General features: G+C 41.2%; 1 long non-coding RNA gene across 6 annotated transcripts in view; it reads right to left on the bottom strand.

Moving 5' to 3' along the window:
- Nucleotides 1-691: 691 nt before the first annotated feature.
- Nucleotides 692-24,037, bottom strand: part of LOC142602637 (uncharacterized) — a 125,204-nt gene continuing 101,858 nt past the window's right edge. For 5 of the 6 annotated variants that reach the window (XR_012836389.1, XR_012836397.1, XR_012836391.1 and 2 more), the window contains one exon: nucleotides 14,386-22,380. This is a non-coding gene — a long non-coding RNA (uncharacterized LOC142602637). Of the gene's footprint in view, nucleotides 2,809-3,325; nucleotides 3,517-14,385; nucleotides 22,381-24,037 lie in introns of those variants that run through there. The other variant, XR_012836418.1, reaches the window with a different exon arrangement.

Here is a 24,037-nt window from a genome sequence, read left to right as displayed (position 1 = left end):
TCGATTACAACCATCACTCAAGATGAAACCATCTGTGATCTCCTGAGGACAGTCAAATATTCTCAAATTCCTCCTCTTCAGGGGGCAGGCAATCATGTCAAAAGCCTAACTAACCGATTACATCTGTTTCTAAGGTTTAATCACCTCCAGAGATGCATTCCTCTCTTCATTTACCACAATGACAACCAAAACGACTAGCTTAGACTAGAAACCTAGCTTCTAGAGAGCTGAAGATAGACGAGAGAAATCTCAAATTACTGTGGACAGTTCCCACGAGGGTATCTGTCAACAGCACAGCTAACACACTCCTCTCCAAGAATATTTTCATGAGAAAGTCCATCTACGAAACAAGAAAAGCATCAACACTTCACTACGGTTATCTTCCCCAGACAAGGCATGGCTAAATTGTGTACAGCATCTTTTTCTATACAGTTGCATTTGTGACGTACACGGGATTTGAAGCTGAGGTCCAGTCGCGTGGCTCTGTCTTTACCATCAGCCCTAGAACGGGTGCAGACCACAGCACTGCCATCTGACTATCCAGAGAGCAAATTCTTCCCTTCAATGTCATTTGCACTTTTGAAGAAAGCATCTCTCAAAACTTGTAATAACTCTGCATATTTCTAAAACACAGATAATGAGAAACATTCTCGCATTAGGGCTGTAAAGTGTCATTTCTAAATTGGAAAAACAAATGCACTGCAGATAAAGAGCTATTGTATTGCTCTAATATGCCTCCTTCTAATTAGGTCCTGTAAGTTTTAAAACATTTTCAGATCTTGGACTATTCTGTCCTTCCTAGATTCAATGATGAGAAAAGCTGAGAGTAATTTTCTCCTTTGACTGGAAAGGAAGAAGAGAAACAGAGGGGATAATGTCTTTACATACCTACTTAGCAGAAAAGCAAGAGCTTGGGAAATAGGAAGAGCAAACCCGGAATTCACAGATTTACATAAAGAATTTAGATGGAACAGTTTGTGATTACATTTTTGTTTCTGTAGTTACAAATGAACTCTGTTCTGTAATCTTTCAGAGAAAATTATGGGAAGGAAACATCAGTGATGTAAGCCCTGATCTTAAATACTTCAAAATTCACGTGATTTTATTTGACGTCGACAGGATTACTTACATGAGTGAAGTTTTGTCTGTGACTAAACCACTGCAAGATTAGAGTTTACGATGGTTTTGTTTTGCTGTGGAGTAATTCCAGTGATTTACTGCATCAGCTTTAGCTGCATTCAAACACCTTTCAGGTAAGCCTCTCTTTTCCAGAGATGAATTCCTGCGCTTAAGCACTCAGAATAACACGTGAACTATGATCCCAGCTTTGACTGCAAATGACAACTGTGGGCACTTTTTATCATGTTAATCAGTGATAATCAGAGAGAACACATACCGGGAATAACATGGAAAGACTTCCAACTGGACTGATGATACTGTACAGGAAACTCATGAAAAATAAGTCTTATTCTTATTGCTTCCTTTCCATGCTCTGCCTTAACAGGAGCTGTGTAAATGGATTTTGTTAGAGCTTTACTTATGACAGCTTTACGATCCATCTATGACAGGCTGAAAGACCGAGTCAGCCTGTAATTTGCAGACAATAGCCTGTGAGTACGTTATGTCTGACAAACCGCTCAACTTATTGTAACTTTTTTAATTCCTTTTTTTTTTTTTTTTTTTTTTAATAAAACGTGGAGCCAAGCGAAGATGACAGATTGACAACTCTGCAGAAAGCCTCTGTTCGCGGAATGGCTATAGCACGGGAAGCGATTGTGCGAACTTCCTACTTAATGCTTGGCCATGTATCTCATTTATGAGCTGCTGCAGATACCCTATGGCATGATGAAGATCAAGGAACTATTGAGAAATTCTCTGTCAGCTGAAAAACCAATTAATACTAACTGCGGTGAGGAAGAACTGCCTACCAAGATAGAAATTGAGACTGTGAAGTCAGTTACAGATGTCTTTAAGGGATTTTTTTTCCGGTCATTTTCAACTTGAACTTAAAACCACAGCTATTGGGGAAAAGCTGCTTCATCTTTTATTTTTCTGCACCATCAATCCCCCAGCGTTTTCACCACCAGCTTAATGAATTCCAACTATCAAGAGAGCTCATCCGCTATGTAATTTGTCTTTTTTTGTTCCCTTCACTAAACAAGCAGGAAAAATGTTTTTAATTTGCAAGGCTGAATAAATACCTACTGTGTTTGCCAAGACTTTATTGACATTCATGGCTGTCCACAAAGCTGACTGACTTCTCGCAGAGATCGTTTATCTCCTCAAGGAAAAAAACCTGCCCAAGCAAGATGATGTTAATCTTTCTTAATAAAATAAAATAAAAAGAAAAGCAGCAGTTCAATAAATAATATGGTGGCTAGTGAAACCCCTTCATCCAGGATATAGTCCCAGAGCAGATTTTCATTGAGAGCAAGATCACTCAACACTGGGACACCCTCCAGCACTCAGTGCTGCCTCTGATGCAGCAATTCATGTCGCCTTCAGTTGTACCGGCACAACTGCTCACAGGCCACGCTATAAACAAGTTCACTCAAATGATTCTAATTCAAAGAGAAAAAAAGTGTTTCTTTTCTTGACTGTGGTATTTGCAGTCAACTGGTTTTCCACACGGTCAGGAAAGAGATGGCACTGCATTGCTGCTGAGCTGGAAATGAATGGCTGGGGGTAGGCAGAAACTTATTAAGCTGGCACTAGCGAAAGACATGAACTGTGGAATTACACCTTGGATAGCATCAAATCCCATCTCCCTTGCTCAGCTGGTCATGAGGAGTTGAGATGAGTTTCAGCCTGCAATGAAACACAGTTCTTGAACTTTCACGAGAAAATCAATACATCAAACTTTGAGATTCTTGCTCAAGTTTTACTAGGTTTTTATAAAAGATACAGCTTTCCCCATTGGCCTGCTGCCTGAATTTTTCCATTTAAATTTTTCTCACTGAACAATTTTGTTATCTTAAAAATTGGCAATGTGCAAGAAACAAAGCCTCTGCAGCTGGAATTTAATATGACCAGAAGGCTTGTGCTGGCTTGACATAAACACGTAAGAAAGAAAAGCACTGGGTCATCTGGGAAGAACTTAGTGACGTGACAAACTGTCACTGTCAAAATTTCCTACCCTGATGACAATACTTCACTTATCTCCCTCACTTTCCTGTGCGTTCGTTAGCTGTACTGAAAAGAGCTTCCAAGGAAGCTGGTAATCTGGGGAACACTCCTCTGGAACAGGCAAACAGCCCTCAAATACAGACCGGTATTTCATACTAGTGAAACATCCATATCTCTTATGTGTGTACAATACATTTACCTTTTTAAATTCAGAAGCTTCTCAAAGCTTCTAACAGGAAAGGTCTGATGGCTACAAGGTATTCACGATATCAATTGATAACATGGAGGAACACAGATGTGCTGTACCTCAGAAAAAACAGCCTCCACCTTGTGCAATTTTCTCCATGTATTTCTGGAACAATTCATTTTTGACAGGTTTGTCCTCAGAATCTGGAAGAAAAAAAATAGCAGAAGCTGTTTGAATTAGTCCTCTCTTTGTGTTGTTCTTCAAAGAGATAAATTAAAATGCAACTTAATAGTCGTCATTCTCTTCTTCCAGACTCTTATGCAGGCTTTTAGCCAAGTTACTGCTCCTCAAAATCAGAACTTATGTGTACGTATTTACAGTCAAAACAGGCAATCAAGGTTTACCACTAACCCCGTCGCTAGAATACAGGCATCATGTTTCCTATGAAAGGAGTAATTTTTGGTTAGAGCTTCAAAATTCATCGAAAGAAATCGCTGTGTCTGTTTCATACAGAAGTATGTCTGTAGGCACTCCTTGTAAGATATATCTAAATATATCTTTATATGCAACCTCCTGACAGACTGCCTTGAGCCCCAGTCCACCTACGCGCTGACTCCATGGCAGTGGTGTGCCCCCATGCCACGGGGAAGTAATGCCTTGTGCAGGAGAGATCTGTAAATAGCAGGTGCCAGAGAATCACCTACTGCGTAGAGCAATATCCTTGACGTACAAGTTGTCTCAGATTTACTCCGAGTTCTGTTTTGAAACCTCTTCAGGCTGATTTTGGGGATTATTAGGAAACAGAAATCCTAAAAATACAAAAGCAGGCTTATCAAGCTGGGGGAAAAAACAGTAAGATGTTTTTGTGACAAAGGCTTTAGTATATGAATTATGCATTACTGAAAACTGACTTCGATTTGTGTGAGAGGAGGGAGGTTTCTGTGCATCCAAATTCAAGCACAATGGGCACAAGCTGCACTGAAGGGAATTCTATGCAGTTCTGTACAAACATCAATTTGAGTATCTCACTCTCCTCTTTGACTGTTATTTTGCATTATTTGTGAGAATTTGAGGCAGAAAACAGTGAAATAACCCATTAACCCCTTGAAATCAATCAGTCATCACCAAATTCAGAAAGGGCTACTGAAACAGTAAGGAAGTAAGAATAGTCTGCTTTCAGCCTCGCCTCTATTTCTGTCCGTGTTCCCACCCTGTGCCCATCACCATAGCAGCTCTTCCATCAAACAGCAATCTTTGGGGGCAACAGAGGCAGGAATATACTTTTTCTTTTTTCCCCCAAGGGCATCATGATTTGCTGGATAAAAGCAGCATATGTTATACTTTAGAACAACCATAATGAACAACGTAATCCCCTGTTGTTTTCTAAGGTATGTTAACGAAGGTACTTTAACAAAGTAGCCACCCACAACAAAACTCACTGTTGCTTGTCCATGTCTCTACATTATAAAAATATTTTTTCCATTCTCACTGCCGTCTTACATACACAAAAGTATCTCATTGGGATCTGGGGAGAAAACCGATGATCATTAGGGAAAAAAAAGTAAGAATTCTTCAGCTTAAAATATTTCTTCTGACTTTAAGCTTTTGGAATCTAAAGAGCGATGAGCATCATTTTTAGAAACCACCCTGGCAACGTAGCTGTTATGTAAGTTTCAATAGAAGTGCTAATCCCAGCGCTGAACAGAAATGCCCCTGTCATGAAGCACTCAAAAACTACACCTACTGTTTATATTCTTGTGCCGTGCATTGTATTGCATCCACTCATGTCTTTACAAAGGGAGCTCTTAAAACCAGGCGCTTGTAACTTTTTTGCCCCTCTGCTTATCTTCAGCACTAGATACATTTACATTGCTCATACATGATCATGCTAGTTTGTTAAAGGATAAAAGGCGGCCTGGAAAGAATTGCTCTTAGGTATCTTTTTAAAATAACAATAAACGCAGATGAAAATGTTTATTTTTCTGTACTTTTTTTCTGGTATAATACAAACTCAAATTCTGACTGCTTTGGAAGACTCCAGGATTACTGAAGAGGAAATGAAATTAAAATCATCACACAAAAAAAAAGACAGCAATTAAGAGGGATACGAAATTCAATCAGATCCCTCCAAGTGTGATTGTTTTTAATCCCAGCTGAATTCCCACGCCTGACAGACTGCAGAGTATCTTTTAGCTGAAGACAAATATTCTTTACTCCTATCATGTATGACACTGCAAAAAAACCCCAAAACCCAAGCCAGAAATATTTTCAGAGCAAAATAAACCACCTTTGAACCCTTGTCTGTTATGCTGAAGAAGCAAAGAATCAGCAATCGAATTTTTAAAGAAAGATACCCACTTCCTACATACTCACGCTGCACAGCGACAAACACAATATACGCCAGATATATTTACACTACATACTTCACAGCAGGAAACATCACCAATGCAGAGAGCATATTCTATCAATTTACTGGGAAGAGAAAGTGTTTACCTTTCAGTTTGCACATCTTTATAAATAGGTTTTCCCCTCAAACAACATGTTTTTCCTTTGGCATATGCACGGTGCTCTCATGAGATCAGCACCTGGAATTTATAAAATGGTGTATTTAAATGCATGTTTGCATTTTCACTTTAGCTTCCCCTTATAAAAGCAGAAAAAGGTCACATGGCTACGGTACATTTTCTGCAGTTTGGTTCCATTTTGGATCACCCTGTTTTATTAGAGAATGAAAAAGCGTTACAGAAACACGGCCAGTCCACACTTGCCACCGCCGCACGGGAGGCCACCGCAGCAGCTCCCGGGGCTGCTGCCAGGGTTTGCGTCCCAGAGCCACAACCTGTGCAGACCCTGCAGGAACTGCCCGCCTCCACTTCTGCACCTTTTCGGTTAGGCCAGGCTACATCACCTAATTAAAGAGCTTGTTGCATCTGGCTTGAAGAGAGAGGGACAACAGATTTACCTGAAGATTTTAAGGGATGGATCAATGGCCTGTAAGTTGTGCTCAAGACTGGAAGAGCCAGGAGATGAGGGATCTTCACTGCACGCTGAGCAAGGATCAGCTGGATCGACTGGCATGGGAATTGATCATGCACAGCCCGATCATGCACAGCTTTGAATATTTACTGATCCTTATTCCTGAACCCCTTTTACTACTCAGTTCATGTCTTTGACTACTGTTACAGGACAAAACAGATCATCAGGATCAAAACAGACACTGTGCTTCAATAATAAACACTGATGCCGGCATATGCCATGAAAATTATAGAACTAATTAGAGGACCACAACATAATGCTCCACATATTAAACACAGCCAAGCAAGAGATGGAGAAAAGTGGCTGTTGGATTTTGAAAATAATTCTGCTTTGCAGAGTAGTTTTTGCTTTAATCTACTGCAGCTATTAAACAACTTTAGTCACATTAGAAAAATATGTCCCTATCTATCGGAAAAACGCAATGTACTATTTTGTTGCAACTTACTTGTGATATTATTAGTCTCCTCCCCATAACTGACTCCATGTTTTGAAGCTATAAATGAGGCCGGTATCTCATCATTTGAGCATTAAAACAAGGAAGGCTGAAGTTCTGTTTCTAGTCTGATTTTGAGACCCGAGAAACTCAGTTTGCGGAGATTTTGAAGCTCTGTAGATATTTACCTTTCCACTGATTTCCAAGGGAGGCACTGTAAAGCTACTTGTTGTCCCGTCATGGATCAAGACACACCAAGCCAGGAGCTTCATATAAAACAGACTAAATGGAGTTTGGTTTCTAATTTACTGCCTGAGGCAAGGAATAGTGAAGAGAGATAAAAAAAGAGGAAGCATAAGGAATAATGAGACAATAAAGACTGATCACGAAGGCAGATTAACCACCTGATGGCCTTTCTACTCTGGGCATCACAGGAAGGTATAGCTTTAAAATACAGGCTTAAATAAAAAGGTATTTTTGTGGCATTTATGGAGGGTTGGCATGGAAGAAAGCTCGTTTCTGTTGAAACTGTACTGAGCTGCAGCTGATTGCTATCAATTCACACGTGCGCAAGTCAGGCAAACATCTCAGGAGAGAAATAAAATGATGTTCAGAGATGTAGATCTGGAACTTGACTGTACACAGACAGTAGTCAAATGTATGTTTGCAGAGGAAATCTGGAAGACAGAAGACGCAGAACGTGCAGAGAGGATGTAATTGTGTACATTAAGAATATGATTAAGAAAGATCACAAAAAAACCCCAGAATTATATTTCAGTCCATCCACTCAGGATGGGACCTTGAGCTGGACACCACGATTGATGGTGCTGAATGTTTGACCAGGTAAAAAAAGGTAAGGATGAAGAACCAGTGCTAATATTTGGCTAAGACAAAGCAACTAGAAACTTAGAAGTTTCAAACGAATTCAAGAGGCAGATGTCAGCCTGGAAGCGGTGTAGGATGGAATCACAGAGGAGAACCCCGAATTGAGAATGACTGGTGTAACTTCCTACTTCCAAAAATGTGGCCATTACTAGACTAAGAAAAATTAAAATGAAACCCTAATGATTTAGTGAAGAAGAGAGTCAGCTCTTTATTCTGCCAGCATTCAAGTTCTCCTATTTGTAACAGACATGATTAATTCATCAATTAGTAAATTAGTTCAGTTAGTTCATGGTGTGCAATTAATTTATTCGACTCTTAACAGGCACGTCCTAATGTCACTTTGTAATATTTTGCAAATTCAGTTTATTAGACACGATGAGAAAAGGGGAACCTGACGGCAGAAATCAAAATTGTAACAAAGACAGACGCAAAACTTACTGAGATAAGGCACAACATAAATAGCAGTAAGCATCTGCCACCAAGGTCCGTTCCCCGCTCAGCAGTGCTGACTGTTCTGCATTAACCGCTTCGTGGTTAAAACAGGTCCAAGGCGACACGTGCAGGAACGTGGCAGCTGCCAGCCCGTGATGGTGTCCCCACAACCATTTCCCTGCAGACGGACTGGGTTTTCATTTTGTACTCCGCCTTTCAGTCCCTTGCAAATAGTTTCATCAAGAGATCTCTTTTTCAGTGAACTACTTTGGAATTCTTTGTGGTTTTAATACTGGCCAAGGAAATTCACACTGGATTATCCCCACAATTGTCTACTGTAGCAACTGTGAAGGGCAAAAGGATAAAACAGTCAAAGTGATGACTGGGATAATAAAGTATGTGCTGTGTAATGCCAGCTGCAAAGGTCTTGACAAAATAAGGCTTAAGACAAAAAGAGGACAGTCTTTACATGTAAAATCTGGTAGTCATTTGATGCAGTAGGTACATACATCTGCACACCAAAGTCCAAGGGTAATGCAGGAGCCAGGAGAAGAGCTCTGAACGGGCGTGGGATGGGGGTCTCAGGCAGCACGTGCAGAAATGCACACACACCAGTGCAAAGATGGGAGCAGCAGATACGACCTCTCTTAGCAGCTTCCTTTCAGCACACAGAGAAAACAGCAAAGGACACACACTTAACCAAGAGGGGAAAACTCAGCTGAACCATGATAACATTAATAAACTACTATTAAGTCGTCATTAACAGGAATAAGCAAAAAAAAAATTTCTTGTATTGGCGCAAAGCACACACAACTGGCACGTCAGGGAGCCCAGTCTTTCTGCTCAATGGGTGATGCAGCACTGAGCATCAAGACATTGCTGTCCTTGCAGATGGCTGCCGGACAAGTGCCCCTAACCACGAGACTGGGAGGCTGTAGGCATCAGCTACACGGCCCCGTCTTTGTTCTGCCTAAAATTTGGCAAAATTTAGGTGCCTGGAGTTCAGAATGACAAAACTCTTTACTCAGAAGCTGCTTGGTCACCAGCACATGCCATCTTAGAGCCTGGTATTACTTGCTGTTCGTGATTGAAAGTGTCCTGCTTGCAGCGAGGGAACCTGCTTCTCACCTAGACGCTGCTGCAATCCATTCAGACAAAACATGGCCTAAACACCATGTAAGTCCCCTGAAAAGGCCCCAAACCCACCAAAATCCATGCCAACACCAGAGCTCTTCCTGGAACAAGGCTGCACAGGAGCACTAGTGCTCACTACCTTCACTGGAGCCCAGACATGGAAGCACCCGTCCAGCTTCCAACTGCCCTGGAAAACAGAAGCAGTACAGATCCAACGTGCGAGGCTGAACCCCTCTCTCCAACAGTTGTGCTGCTCCTGGTACCTGAACAGGCTTCTTGAGAGCTAACCTGAGCTTCCCCGCGCTTGCTGCCATGTACGCAGACCCTCTGAATGACTGATGCCCAAATCCCGGTCTAATGCATGACAAACAAGGTCGCTCTGAAGTGTCTCCCTCTATGCCGCTTATTTTGATTCCAAAATAATAATAATTACATCACATCCACATCTCTGTCATCTTCATAATACCAGAAGCATTCCCCCAGCTGTTTCAGTCTCATTCTGTCCCAATCCCATTCTGCTGAAAACTGAGCCGTACTCTATGATCCAACAGTTTTTCACAGCAGATGTAGGAAGCATTTCCTAATTCTGGCCCAAGCAGTGAGTTCTACACCCAAGGGCAAAAATCCAGCATGGAGACATAAACTGGGCACCTATGTGCTTTAAAAAATAAATTCAAAGCCAGCTTAGCACTGGATATTTCAAAAGAGAGTGCAACACAACTAAGCATCTCTTTGATCTGAAGCTTAAATTACAGAGTTTTCCTGTGCTACTTCTGTTTTTTCATAGAAAACAGGTAATATTCTGGATTAAAGTTTGTGTATGGGGAAAAAAAAAAAGAATATTTAGAAGAATTCTGGAAGTGCTTACAAGGATAGTAACATAGAGAGAAAACAAAATTGATTCAGAGGATAGATAGTACAGCACTGAAGTAAGACAAGGAATGACTACGATATACGTTTGAGATACTGTAATTTAAGACAAACTGTAACAGAACTGTTACAGTGGTTTGTTAATTCTATTACTAATCATTGCATCACACTTTACAGACTCCTTACGGATTTCCCTCTTAACAGCCTGTTTTATCTGCAGTTTTTGAAAAAAAAAAATAAAATTACAGTAACATGCTATGAGGGAGTAATTGTGTCAAGGGGTTGGTGAGGAATAGATTCACTTGCATTTGCAGACTGGAGCAGTCCTCTCTTTACTGTACTCTCCAAAACATCAAACTGCAACAGCATTCCTCCTGCTTTCAAGGGCCATAAAAAGTTATATTAGGTTTCCAGTTACAACGAGGATAATGTGTATCCTGTATGGATGTGACAATATAGGCTAAAATAGCTAAAATAACTGAAGTAAATACACCAACTGCACTGTATAGACCTATAAAATAATGCACACAAAGCAGGAAGTCAGAAGTCTGACAGACATGGGAAAATGGATAATGAAACACTGAAAATTCATTTAAAGCTGTATAATTGAGCCCACATAACAAACACTTCTTTTTCTTCTCCTTAAGTCTACCTCCCTCACATCAAGTATCAGTATTTCTAATATATTGACTTGTACCATTGCCCGGGAGCACAAAAACCTTTCTTTAAATCTCATCTTTTTAGGAGGGGTCTAGTACTCCAGCCCCAGATATTTTCAGATGCAAGGGAATGCAGGGGAAGGACTGGATCCAGTGCCCCAGCGAAACCAATCTTTTTACTCCCCAAATCCATAGTACTGCATCCTAAAAGAAAGATGCTGAGCATGTCTTCCGCATCACTTCTCCGAATCCCCACCAGCATGATCTGCTCTTTCAAACACCCCGTGGAAGAGATCTCCAACACATGGCAAGTCCTGGACAACTCCACCTCTGACCCTTCCTGTTAGGGACTCCTGAGCAATGGGCTTTATCTCATTAATTCAGTGGTTTTTAGGAAACTACTTTTTCCTGCCAGTTTTTAAACCCAGAGGAATTTTCTAGATGTGCAGTGACAGTGCATGAGTAATAGCTCCCTCATTAAACTACCAGGGAGTCATAAAACAAAACAAATTGTTCAGCTTCCCAGTGTTTTTCCGATTTGCTTTCCCTTTCCAAGCCCTGTAGTGCTCACAAACATCCAAACTATCTAAGTGACGTCATTTATAGTCAGAATCCTTAAAGGAAACAACATGTCCTTTGCATGTTGCTCAATCCTCTGGTATTCTTGCAGTAATTTATTTTTGCCCCAGGGTAGTTTCAAGTAATTTTTTTAAAATCAAGAGCTAGTTGTGCCCACGTGAAACACATGCCTCTGAAGTGCACCATCAAAAGCTCGTCTGGCACGAGAGAAGGAGCTTTACGACGTTTGCTTCTGCCTGGTAGTCCTCGGTACGTCTCGTCTTCATGGCAAATGCTCTCCGTGCCCACAGCCGAAAAGCACGGTGGGGCAGTGCGGGAAGCCCTGAAGACGTGAAAGACGAGAACAAACCCCTGCTCTCCCACGGCACGGCTTTGCATCTGCTGCCGCAGCAGCCACGCTTGCTGCTCCTCCTGCGCTTGAAAAACGGTCCTCCATAGGGAAACAAGATATTCCGCCCAAACTTGGGAATACAGCTTGGCTTTACAATCGCCACGGGGCAGGCGCACGTTAAGAAATCGCTCTGTACCTCTTCATAGCAGAAGCGGGTAGCTGTGCTTCTAGAGCGCCTTTGATGTCGGTAGGTAACAAGTTCTTTATCCCATTTTGACATCCCAGAGTCAAACTATACAACATATAGCCTGATGATTCAAGGAATACTTTGTAAAGCCACAATTTCTACAGTATTTTGTGAGAATGAGAGACAAGACTCAGCCTCCTGTGTTTCTATTCAGGATGAAGTGGCTCATACTTGGTGCCGATAAGAGACGTACAGATCTACCCGACCTGGTACCAACCATTTCAGGAACAAAATCCTCTGAACGTCTTTGTGCATCCACTGCCAGCACAGAGTATCTTGTACATTAACTCAGATTTGGAGAACGTACATAGCAAAGATGAGAAAAGTCCCACATTTTTAAAAACAGAAGGAAAAAAAACCCCACAACAAAGCAGAACAAGACGCCAAACTCAACCCTAGGAGATGAACAGGTTTGAGAATATTTGTATTTAACATACATTTTGGTTAAGACTGCAGAAAGGCTAACAAACTACCATAGTTTTCAGAACAATCCTTTTAAGGATTGTAATCCTCACCTTACAGATTGCAAAGGAATGACTGAATAAAGTCTGCATAAGGTGACCTGAGTTCAGTGTTTTTACTAAAAAATGTGGCTTGCTTGAGGAAAATTTCTGCTCCTTTTGCCTAAACAAAATCTGGGAAGCCACAGAATGAAAACCATTTCAGACAGCCCTAACATCTCACATCACTGAGATTCGAATTCTGTCTTTTAATGAGCAGCAGAAAGCAAAGGAGCGAGATAAACTGGGAGCTCCAAACCACGGTTCCCAAAGTGGTGAGGAGACCCACTAAACATACCAAGCTCACTGACCTCACAGATTTCTCCAGGCCAGGGTTAGAAAACAAAGCAGCTGAACGCTTACTCCCTTGTAGAGGGAACTGCCGGCACTCTGCTCGCTGTCTATCTGTAAGTCAATGGTTTTGATACTGAGGAAGAATCGGCAGCTTTGAATACACATCTGAGACAGACAAAATGTAAAGTGATTAAAGTCAGTGAGAGACTGCGCAGAAGTTGAGCAGCGACCCCAGCCCAGAGCCTCAGCGATGTTCAAGAGCCTCACGGCTAATGATTTCACTGGGAGTTAGGTATTCAAACACCTCTAAGGACATAGGTTTTCAGAATTTGCCTCTTTACGTTGCTGTATAATTGGCAACAAAGGTGGGAACAACTTGCCAGCTTAGCTTGTCACATCATCCTTATGAAAGGGTGCGGAGGTACCGATGAGAAATAGGGATTTTTGTCAGGACTGAAACAGGTAGCAGACACAGTGGCAGATGGCACTGGATGAACTGAAATGGAATCGGAAAGTTCAGGGTATTTTACAGAAGGTTCATGTAAGACAAAACAAGGTAACAGCCTAAGAAATACAGAATAGTGAAGGGAGACAAAAAAGTACTCCTGTTGATCCTTCTCCTGACATATGGAGATGTTCAATGAACTAAAACAATTACAAATATTCAGGCAATTCAGATTACGGTCACAACCAAGTACTGATTGGTCCCAATACATTGGCACCTACAAACACACACACGCGTAAAGCCACCACTGCCCCACACCATTTGCAGTCCAAAGGATGAGGAAATTTCTCTTTACATTTGTTCAAACGCAAAACACAAAGTGTGAACATCACAAGAATATGCCAAAGCCAAGACCTGTGAAGAATTAAAAAATCAAGTCTTTGGATAGATACTGAAAACATCCAAGATGATTAGATTAGTTAGTATGAAAGAGTAGGAGTAAGCCCTCAAATCTTTGGTAACCGCCCTCTGTAAGGACTCCATCACCTCTCTCCCAAGCCTTTGGTACTGGCTGCTGTTAGAGATGTTACCGGAGCTGACAGACCACAGGTCTGGGACTCTGCCGGTCCCCTGCTCCTCTCTGTAGCTTAACATTTCACAAACAAGCATGCTACTGAAACAGTTTGGACCGCGTTTCCAAAGCGGCAGGGCCCACCAAGCCAGCTGATAGCTCCTCATTAAAAAAAGCATAAACAAAAAACCAACCTCTTTTCCAGGCAGTGAATGACACTAGCATGAGACTGACAACTTTCAGGATGAGGTCACCTCCGTTTCCCTTCAGAAATGAAGCTAGCAAGTACAATTAACAATAATTAAAAACTCCTTTCACAAAGGGACACTATACTTTTATTATCTCTGCTGAAGTCTAATCAAAATCATCACAATGGGCTTGTTGATTATTTTTTTTAAAACCAAGACATGATAACAGACAGAAAGAAACTGGCAATTAAGAACAGAAGCACAATTTCCTTAAGTGCTGTAGTATTTTTGCTCAAAATAGAAATTGTCCCCTACTTACCTAAAAGAGTAACTCACTGCTTACTCGTCAGCCACAGCAAAACATAACCAAAAATTCTAATTTACAAAAAAAAAAAAAATGCTTATTGGGTAAATAAATGTGCTTATGACACTGAAACTTCTATGAAAGTGTAAGCAATAAGCTGTAATCACATTTGTGAAAAGTTACTGGCTTTGAGTCTAATAATTTTCTTCTGCACAGGGCTCCAGCTGCGTAAAAACACTGAGTTTCTTTGTATCCCAATTTACTACTACAAATTCTGAGATGTTCACTGCAAGAATGCAAACTGGCTTGTATTTCAAACTATTTATTACTCATATTAGTTTTACCTTATGTGTCAGAAGAAAAAAAAAAAAAAAAGTGGTCTAATCACTAGAGATCCAGTAGCATCTGGAGAGCATTTCAGCCCACCAAATACTAATGTCTACTGCTGGGTGAGCAGAATCACTCTCTAGACTTCAGTGACAAATTGCACCTCCAGAAATTACAACAGGAGCTTGGACACTTACACGACGATTTAGTTGCCTGAACACAATGCCTAGGCCTCTTGTCATTTTAGGTAATGTTCAGGATCCTGCCCGGCCCACGTAAAATTCCCATAAAACTCGTGTTCTACCTGCCAGCCCTATGGGTATGTCCCAGATAACCATAGGTATCTCAAAGGCACCAGACACCAATCAACTGAATCCTATCCTTGTGTGCTTGCAGACATGTATGTGCACATATATTATGCTGTGTGGCCTTTCTATAAATCCCACCCATGTATTCCACTGCACATCTACAGAGTAATAATAGTAATTTTAAAAACCCTTTAAAATGTTTTTATTTTTGTTGTGGACATTAAAGGCCCCAGTGCTCTTTCTCAGGAAAGATATTTTGATATTGGTGTCTCTACCCATAAACAGGCAGACTTGCCCCATTAGATTTATCAGCAGAGCTTTAGGGTGCAGGTTAAACCTTGGCAATTGGCTTTCACCCAGAAACTTGAGTGCTTAAATCACTTCTCAAGTGTGATCACTTCTAAGAGATTTACTGCTGTAACCCCAAAGCGACCCTGCTGCTATGCAGTACACGCTATGCGCTTGCGTGCTGCCTACAGTGATCTGAGAAGCATTACATGGGCGCACGGGTCCTCCTCTCCCAGTAGCAGAGATGAATTATTTTCTTGAGATCAAGAAAATTTGAAGACAGAAGGCTAAATTTAGGAACTGGAAATGAGAGAGTTAAGTGGCAAGCGTGCCAGAATGGATGGGTGAGCCATGAAGCCCACCTGCCCACCGGCCGCATGCCCGAGGAGCGCTGGCAGGGGAGCAGCTGCCCGCTGGACAGACGAGAGGTGCCAGCCAGCAGCCGAGAATAGCAGCAGGGAAGGCGGAAGGGAAGGAAACACACGGTCTGAAGCAAGAGGTCAACCCAGTTTGAATACATCAGCATTTAAAGTATGGTTTTCTGAGGGACTGAACTCAGCAAATCCCCCCAAATGGGCAGCTCTAAAGGCTGAGGACCATGGACCGAGGATGTTGTGGCACAAGTAGTTCATTCTGTCACTGCTATTTCATACACATTTAAAGCTGAGTGTAAACAGGGAAGTCACATGGCATCCGCAGTGTCATGTAGTGACTTCCTTAGTGTCACACAGGCTTAGAACATCGCCTTTAACACCTATTAGCCCATACAGTATCTGTAAAAATGGGAACCCTGAAGCAGCTCATATTAACAACGCCCATCTCAGCCATCCTCCATGACTCAGGAATCCGTTTCTGGACGATAGCGTGTATTTTCCACTTCCTTTCCTTGCAGTGCATGTAACAGAAACGAATCTGAATGCTGACACAGTAAGTAGATTGATTGCAGTATTTTATTTTTTGGACCGAGTCCCAATTTTAATCTGATCTGGTTCTCAGATAGGAGGTTGTACATTGTCACGTAGTTTGTAAAAGCAGTTGCTACACTGATTTGACTAGATATGCAAGGCTGTGCATCTGCATATCAGAAAGCCAGATCGTGCATACTGCAGATGCATCAAATTTTCTCAGAATAATAAACTGGAGATTTACTGAAAACAATATGGAAATAATTTTATGGGCTTCTTCCAAACATGCAGATATAAATACAGGTCAAATTTGCAGAGAATATTCAAATTTGCATCGTCGTGCTTTAAAAGCAATTTGAAAATAAACCATTTTATAACAGTTCAGAGAACAAGTCTGGGAGACAGCAGATTTGGACTGTTTTCTCCTACAACTACACTACTGACTATGGATCATGCCAGGCTCTAGGAAAAACTCATCTTCGAATCAATTATCCAAATGAGAGGTGAAATTTTCCCAGCACTCAGCATCCAGAAGACACTACCACCAGCTGGGATTAAACACATAGGTGCAGTCTGCTGCCCGGCACTTTGAAAATCTGGCCTTTTAAAGGATAGTTATACACTTAAAATGGAAATATATTCATCAGTATATATCAGCAAATATAAGCTAATACCTATGAAGTGCACAAGCAGCTTAGAAGCTCGCTTTCCTACATACCAGCAATTCACTGTCCCTTTTCCAAAGTCATGCTAGCAATAAAACATGACTTTTTCTTTTTTTTTTTGTAATACTGCTTATGCAACAATACCTCTGGTATAAATTTTGAGAATGAAAAGGTTACTCTCCAGTTATGTCATATTGGAGTTCTCCCATGCTTTGACACAATTTTATTAACTTCATTTAAGAAAGAATGTAGCCTTGCTAATATAAATGGCAGTACAACAATTACCTGTATATACTTTCTAACAAGTGTACCATTTTGAGACAGTTTTTGAAAGGAATTCACACCCTATGATTTGGTCTGCACATAAAATTTCAGACCGGAATCTTAAAGCTTCCAGGTATCTCCTGCATGATCAGAGGAAGAAAGTCCTCAGATCCCTTCCTATGTATTAGCTGGTTAGCATTTCTTCCAGTACATGAACCGTAACTTTTTAAAGCAGACAAATCACTCTCTCACAAATGGATTGGTTCTACTAGACCAACCAAGACAGACGAATAGTGAAAACTTATTTCTGGCAATAAATAATAAGCTGCTTTGAACTATTTTTCAGACTAGAACTGTACACTAACGAGCCTATGTACAGGAGCTTCCATGCACAGAACACAGCAAGATGTACAAAGGATGCTGTAAATCTTAATGTAGAGGTGTGTGACCTATCTTCCAGATGGGAAGCATTATAAAAATGTTATTACACACACATATTTTTAATATTAGACATCTTGCATGCAGCTACAGTCTTAGGACAGCAATCACAATTGAAACGCATGGCTGATCGTAGGGAGAAAAAAAAAAAAAAAGATTCAGACAAAACCACAGAATCACAAGGGATGGGTGATGTATTTTTTACCACCCTCCTTGCCCTACCCCCATTTCAGCCTTGTAAACGGTTTCAGCATGCTAAAAAAAAAATAAAAATCTTACTTCTTCTTTAAGCTGTCTGGTTGTTTTCCTACAGACGCTATCTCAGCATTACACAGTCAATACAGCTAACAGCATTAATTGCTTTCTTTTTACTGAGATAAAGTGAGTGGTTCCCTTCACTTTCTCTTGAGCAACAAACAAACAGAAAAGGTCTGGGTAATGAAAGTATTAGAAGATAGTATCTCCAGAAGTAAAATCTATTTTACAAGAGCAGGAAACAAATAAGATAATATGCATAGACTTCAGGCAGCCTATTTCAATTTTGTTGTTTAAAACGCTAGCTGAAGGACTCAGAACTCTACGGGGCAGAACTGAAGTGAAATAAGCCAAGCAAAAGGGATGCATTTCTGAGCAACGCACCTTTCGACCATGCTGTTCTGAACTTTCTCTGTAGCTTCTAAAATATACTGCTCCTTTGTGTAAACCCAAGCCACGAAAAAGTTAGTAAACCAGCTCTCCCGTAGTTAGCTTCCTGCACCTGCCCCTACAGGTAATAAAGGATTAGAAGGATCAGAATCACAATGTTTATGAAACTTTTTTTTTCTGCCCTGAAAGAAGCTTGTTTCTTATTCTTAAAATGAAAGGAGTGGCTGTGTTTTTAAAAAAAAAAAAAAAAAAAGGAAAGAAAAACAACATAATGAAAAGGAAGCACACACCCATATGGAAAAAAATGGCAAAAGACTAAGCATAGTTATTACAAATACTTTGTAACCTTGTCACCAGCAAAAACAAACAATTAATTAAACAGAAGGGAAACTTCAAGGTTTTTACTCCTGTGTATTCTCAGAATAATCTTACAACTGCCCGTGCCTTCATCGAGGTCGCATGCTGCTCTTACGATTGTTGTGATAAGTTTTAATATAAAGCGTAACAACAAACAAACTTCTAGTTAGGATTGCAATTGTAAATGTTTTAACAGTGCCTGTGCAATCCCACAGATGGCAACTAAGAACAGTGTTTTTGACACAGCAATTCAATTCCTGCAGTTCCTAAAGCACAGACAAATCATCTGTAAACACTACCAGGATTTCTGCTTATGTAAGAAATGCAAATTTGGGGCTTGACAGATCTACAACCCAACAGGCTTATTAAACATACCCACATGTTCCTCTGTAGCTTACTTTGCACAGCTACTACAGCATTTGAACATCAGCGAGAGATTTGTTCCTTTCTAATGAAAAGAAACATCTGCCTAAGCACAGCAAAATTTCTGGATTTGTCTCAGATAAAAAAATGAGTAAATACTAACTACTGTATGAGCTGGCTCAGCTACAGTTCCAAGCTTTGTAGGAAATCTAGTTTGCAACAGGTGGCCATGTTCAAAATGACAAAGATTTCACTCACTGGTTAGGGATACTTTTAAAAGTTACCAAAACCCTGACAGATTTTCCAGACACCCATGTAACCCAGTGTTACAGACTTCTGCCTGGCAGTAAAACACAGCGAGAACCACAGAGCTGGTAGGAGTTATTACAAATGCTGTTAACACTGGGTTGGCATCTCCTTCCCAGAACTGCTTCCAGAGCACAACGTGTGCAATCATCCTGAGCGATGCAACCTGTGCTGAAACCACTGAGGGGTACGCAACAGCGCGTGTGGGGTTAAAGCGCTCCTCGCAGCAGGCTGCTCCATACACCAGGTCTTCATTCTGCTGTCAAATCCACACGCAGACAAAGCAACGTAGTTTTCATCGAGAAGTAGGCCCAGCAAGGGAAAATTCCCACTGCACCTAGGTACTGGATGAAAAACCTGCGGGGACTGGTCTCTAGTAGGATTTTTCAGTCCAACACTGCATATTAAGTTATTCCTTAGTAAATACACACCTTTATGGCGGTTAAGATAAAGCCTGGAACTTCCTGCAGTACTCATTCACCTCCATGTGGGCTTCAAAAGGACTTGCTCTATTACAATAAATACTGAAAATGTACTGTGCACAACTTAATATAACTTAACAGGATAGTAGAGCTATTACCTTAAACAATAGCCTGTCTGTACCTGACTACAGAGAGGTCACAGCTAGGGCTGTAACTCTGCCACAGTAAATAAAAAACAGTTACGTGTTAGTCACGGTGAACTATGTCCAGCCTTACAGCAGTTATAGTAAAAGATCCTAATAAAAGCCCCATCAGTCAAGGTCTGATAATGATTTAAAGTCTACTTTACCTTCCCTTCTCCTTCATTAAAATGAAAGGATCTTCAGGTTTGGGAGATGCCTTTATGCTGACGTGTTGCGCATTTGTAATTCCAGTATATCCCTCATCTTCGTACCTTTTATTTGTCAGCTAAGTCCTTCCACCTGCAGCTCTCGGGCCATTTCAGCTCTTGGGAATACCCACTGCAAAGTGCAATGCTTCAGACAGACTAAAAGTCTGTTGTGCTTCACGTCCTTTCTCTATGACTTTGTTAGAGCCAAAAAAATCAGCAAATAATAATGACAGTCTTATGTGTTTCTGCAGGAACACTAGCAAAATGCCACCATCTGACCAAGGTGAAGATTATGGTTTACTGCATGAAGACACACTGAAGTTTAGGCAGAGGAAATGATGAGCCATCCAATGAGCTGGACGCAGAGCAGTGGAAAGCAACAGGTCTTGAGGGTCTGCCTGCTCACCTGCACACCCTGCAGTGCCTGTAACAGTGCTGGCTGGTCCTCTCTGCACATTCTTGAGGGGAGTGGTTGTTACCAGTCCTTCAGGTATCTTCTCAGAGTTGGCATGTAATGCCATTCCAACTTTTTTGCTACATACCTACCCATCTACTCACCCACTCCTACCTCCTCTCTCACTTGCCAGTCTAATTACCCGCCTACTCACATTTTCTCTTACTCACTCAGTAACCCACCCATTTACATGTTTTTCATTCATCTCCCCGTTCAGTTACACAACCTGATCCTCAAACACCTTCAATCCACTCACTAATAGTAATTTCACCTCCTATGATACGTCTGTCCTCGCCTCTTTCATCAACATCCCTACCCTGCATCGAGCTTCCCAGTGGCTTGAAGGAAGACCGCTTACTGCCCCAAGCTCCCAAGGTCCATGAGGCTCCATGAGGTTAAGCTCTCCACATCACACCAATGCTAACCCACTCCTGGGATCCCTTCTGAACCAGTTCTTCCGACACAATGCGGATGGATGGTGGGGACGAGGACCGCACAGAGCCGGCACTGGCCATGTCTTTGCCAGCTTGCAGGTGTGCCGTGCCTCCAGTGGACATGCAATGCACACCCTCGCCCTCACCCTACAAAAAAACCTTCATTTGGAGGCTTGCAACACAATCCTCTCATCCTCTGGGGTGTTCTGAAAGGAAAAACGGCAGTAATGCTTCCAAAACCAGTGGAGGTCCGGGGTAAAAGTGCTGGATTGTGACTGTAGACAGCTCCGTAGCCACACACCAGCTCACACGAACCAGCCTCTCTCTCATAGGGTGACAGCAAAAACAATGCCCGTTGGTCCTCTTTTTGGCCACGGAGTATTTGTTTCGGGGGATATTGATCTTGATCTAGCTTTTTGTGGTCAAGACAAGGGAAGACTTTGGAGATAACCCTGCTTGGGTGCCCGAGGCTTCTGGTAACGAAGACCAAACCCTGAAGAAGAAACAATGAACAAGCAATCCCCAAATCCCACCAAAAAAAGTGAAACTATGAAAAGAAACAATGCTTATTAAGTGAAGAAAGGCTGAGAAGATCAGATAATGGAAAGCTGGTGTGGGGGTAAAGGCTAAAATAACTACATTACAACTTCCACTATTTCTGTCACTAATGGACAATGGTATTTTTTTCATATTCCCTGCAATGCCCTCTGCATACTTGCTTGCATGCAACGCTTCCCCGCAGTTTAAATACCACAATAAAGTTAAAAATCACTTAAATTATGCTGGCATAACTCCCCCATATAAAAACATTTTCATTTCCCAGTAAAATTGGCCTTTTCAAGTAATTTTCAATAATTTCTCAAGTGACACCAGAACAGACCACTCTTACGCTGGAATAAAATATGCATCTTGCAAAATTATACTATTAGCAGTTCAGTTTAAAACCTATCTTCAATCAGTATAATTTTCCCAAATCCTGAAGAACTGAACATGCAGCACTTAAGGTTTAAGTGATACATCTAATATTCAAGAGCATGTAATACTATTCCACGCATATTTACAGGCTGTTAACACCACAGAGAGAAGAACTATTGAAAGATGAGAACATAGACTTGAAATAATAAGGTGAAACAAATAAATGGAAAAAATTAGGCCAAATAGCAGGCAAAAAAAAATATCACCATCAAACTTTGTGGAAAAGACTCCAGAAGATCATAGTGGAAGGCCAAGTTCTTAGAGTATCTCTAGCCATAAACTGCAGGGGGGAAAAAAAAAAAATCCAAACCAAAAATGTAGCAGAAAACATGTACTGGCAAGAAGTCGATCTGGATGATCTAATGCACTTTCCATCTCTAACATCTATGATTCTGTAATTCCATAGGAGCGCTTAGCAGAGGGCTGGCAAACTTTCGTAGCAACTCAATCATCTGATTATTGTGTGATAATCAAAGTGTTCAATTAAAAGGAGGTCCTTGTAGCTGGATGTTGTAGCTATGCCACGCCACTCTTGTTCAAAGTTGTGCATTACGTTGCCAGTAGAGAGCCTGATCTGAATGGCAGGCGTGCAGTAATTAGAGTTGTGGGTAGCTCTCCTAAATAGGCAAAACAGAATTTAAGTAATTAAAGAGACAATCATCTTTCTTGCAAAATGCCCGGGGGTCAACTTTTGACAGCAGATTTGATAATACAGAGTTCAACTCTGTCAACATTTATGCATGCAAATAACTTCAGTCATACACACAAGTAAGCGTTAGTGTGCTTGGATCCATACTATACAGCATTTTTAACTGTTTACTCTTCATTTGTGTGCTGAGAAAATCCTCCTATAGGGTAAAATACCAGATTGCTTCTCAGATCATGAGCTTTGTTTGCTATTTTCTGGTTATTAGGTAAGCATACATGCAGAAAGAAGAAAGCACAAAAGGACAATTGGCACGAGCACACCTTTCATGTTTAAAGCATGCGATGAGAAAAATGGATTATAGCAGTAAGAAGAATCAGGAAGATCAAGAGAAAAACGTAAAAGAAGTGAAAAAAACCTCTGAAGCAGAAGAGTAGAAAAAAAGAGGCATATAGAAAGATAATCCTTCTCAACACGAAGAACTGTGCTGCATCTGCTGGAAGCCCACTGCCTGAACCACAGCTGCCCTGCAATCTTCTTAGCAGAGTTGAGTTTTGGGGTGCTTTGCTGGTTTTTTTCCCTGGCCAATGGAAATTCTACTCCAACTCTTGATTAGGATGGGGTGTGATTTGTGGGATTATAGACAAAGACAAATTTTGTGAAAAGTATGAACAGAAGAAAAAATGCCAATTCGATAAATGCCATAAATATATGAAATATATAAATATTATTTCTATACTATTTGTTTACATTGAGGACTAGAAATTTTAGTAAGGGATGGATTCCCCTTTGCCACTGTACAATGCTATTAACACTACTCCTAATTATTTGCAGGTGTCACTGAAAGGGACAGTCCCACCTCCTCCTTTGCTTCTGGCCATGAGTTCCTGCTCCTTCCCTATCAGCACTAGCAGTCGTGCAGTTACGCAATGAGTTGGATCAGCTCTAACTTTCCCAAAAGAAAAGGAGAAGAAAAATCTCGTTTTCAACCAGATCAGCAAATTGAGTTGGCTCACCCCAAGGCCACATGGTCATCAGCGATGACCGTGGAAGAAGCTAACCTTGAAACTGCATGTGAAATCCGCAGAGCAGTTCAATTCATTAGGTACACTCTGGTCACGCTAAAACAACATGAACTCCAAGACAACGTAACAATCACAGTGATCTAAAAAACGAGTCCACAGAAGATAATACTGTCACCTTTGAATAGCAACCCAATGGTAAGAGCTCACCTGGGAAGCTGAGCGCTTTTCCCCCTGCAGATCCCACCTCCTATAAAGTCCTCAAACTGGCAGACTTCAAGCAGAGCTTGGGCTGAGGCTGCTTTCTGCCCTCCCGCTGGAGCTGGGCCAGTGCAGAAAGGAATTCAAAATTCACAAAGCCATAAAGAGAAAGCACTGGAGGGCAAGTATGACTCCATGAGAAAGAGACTCTCAGGAGAGGGGGCAGAGCCCTATATTCTGGTCCCTTCTCCAGGAATTGCTCATGCCTACTGCACTGAAGATTAGATAAAATGTATACGCAGCTCCTTTTATACTAAAGCTTAAAAAATACGTCCTATGAGCTACGTAAATACACTTGAGAGCCAGTGAGAGCTCTGCCCTAACAGGAGAACAGCATATACCTAC

This window comes from Balearica regulorum, chromosome 1 (assembly GCF_011004875.1).
Source record: "Balearica regulorum gibbericeps isolate bBalReg1 chromosome 1, bBalReg1.pri, whole genome shotgun sequence".
Classification (NCBI taxonomy): domain Eukaryota; kingdom Metazoa; phylum Chordata; class Aves; order Gruiformes; family Gruidae; genus Balearica; species Balearica regulorum.
This window is presented reverse-complemented; position numbering and strand designations above follow the sequence as displayed.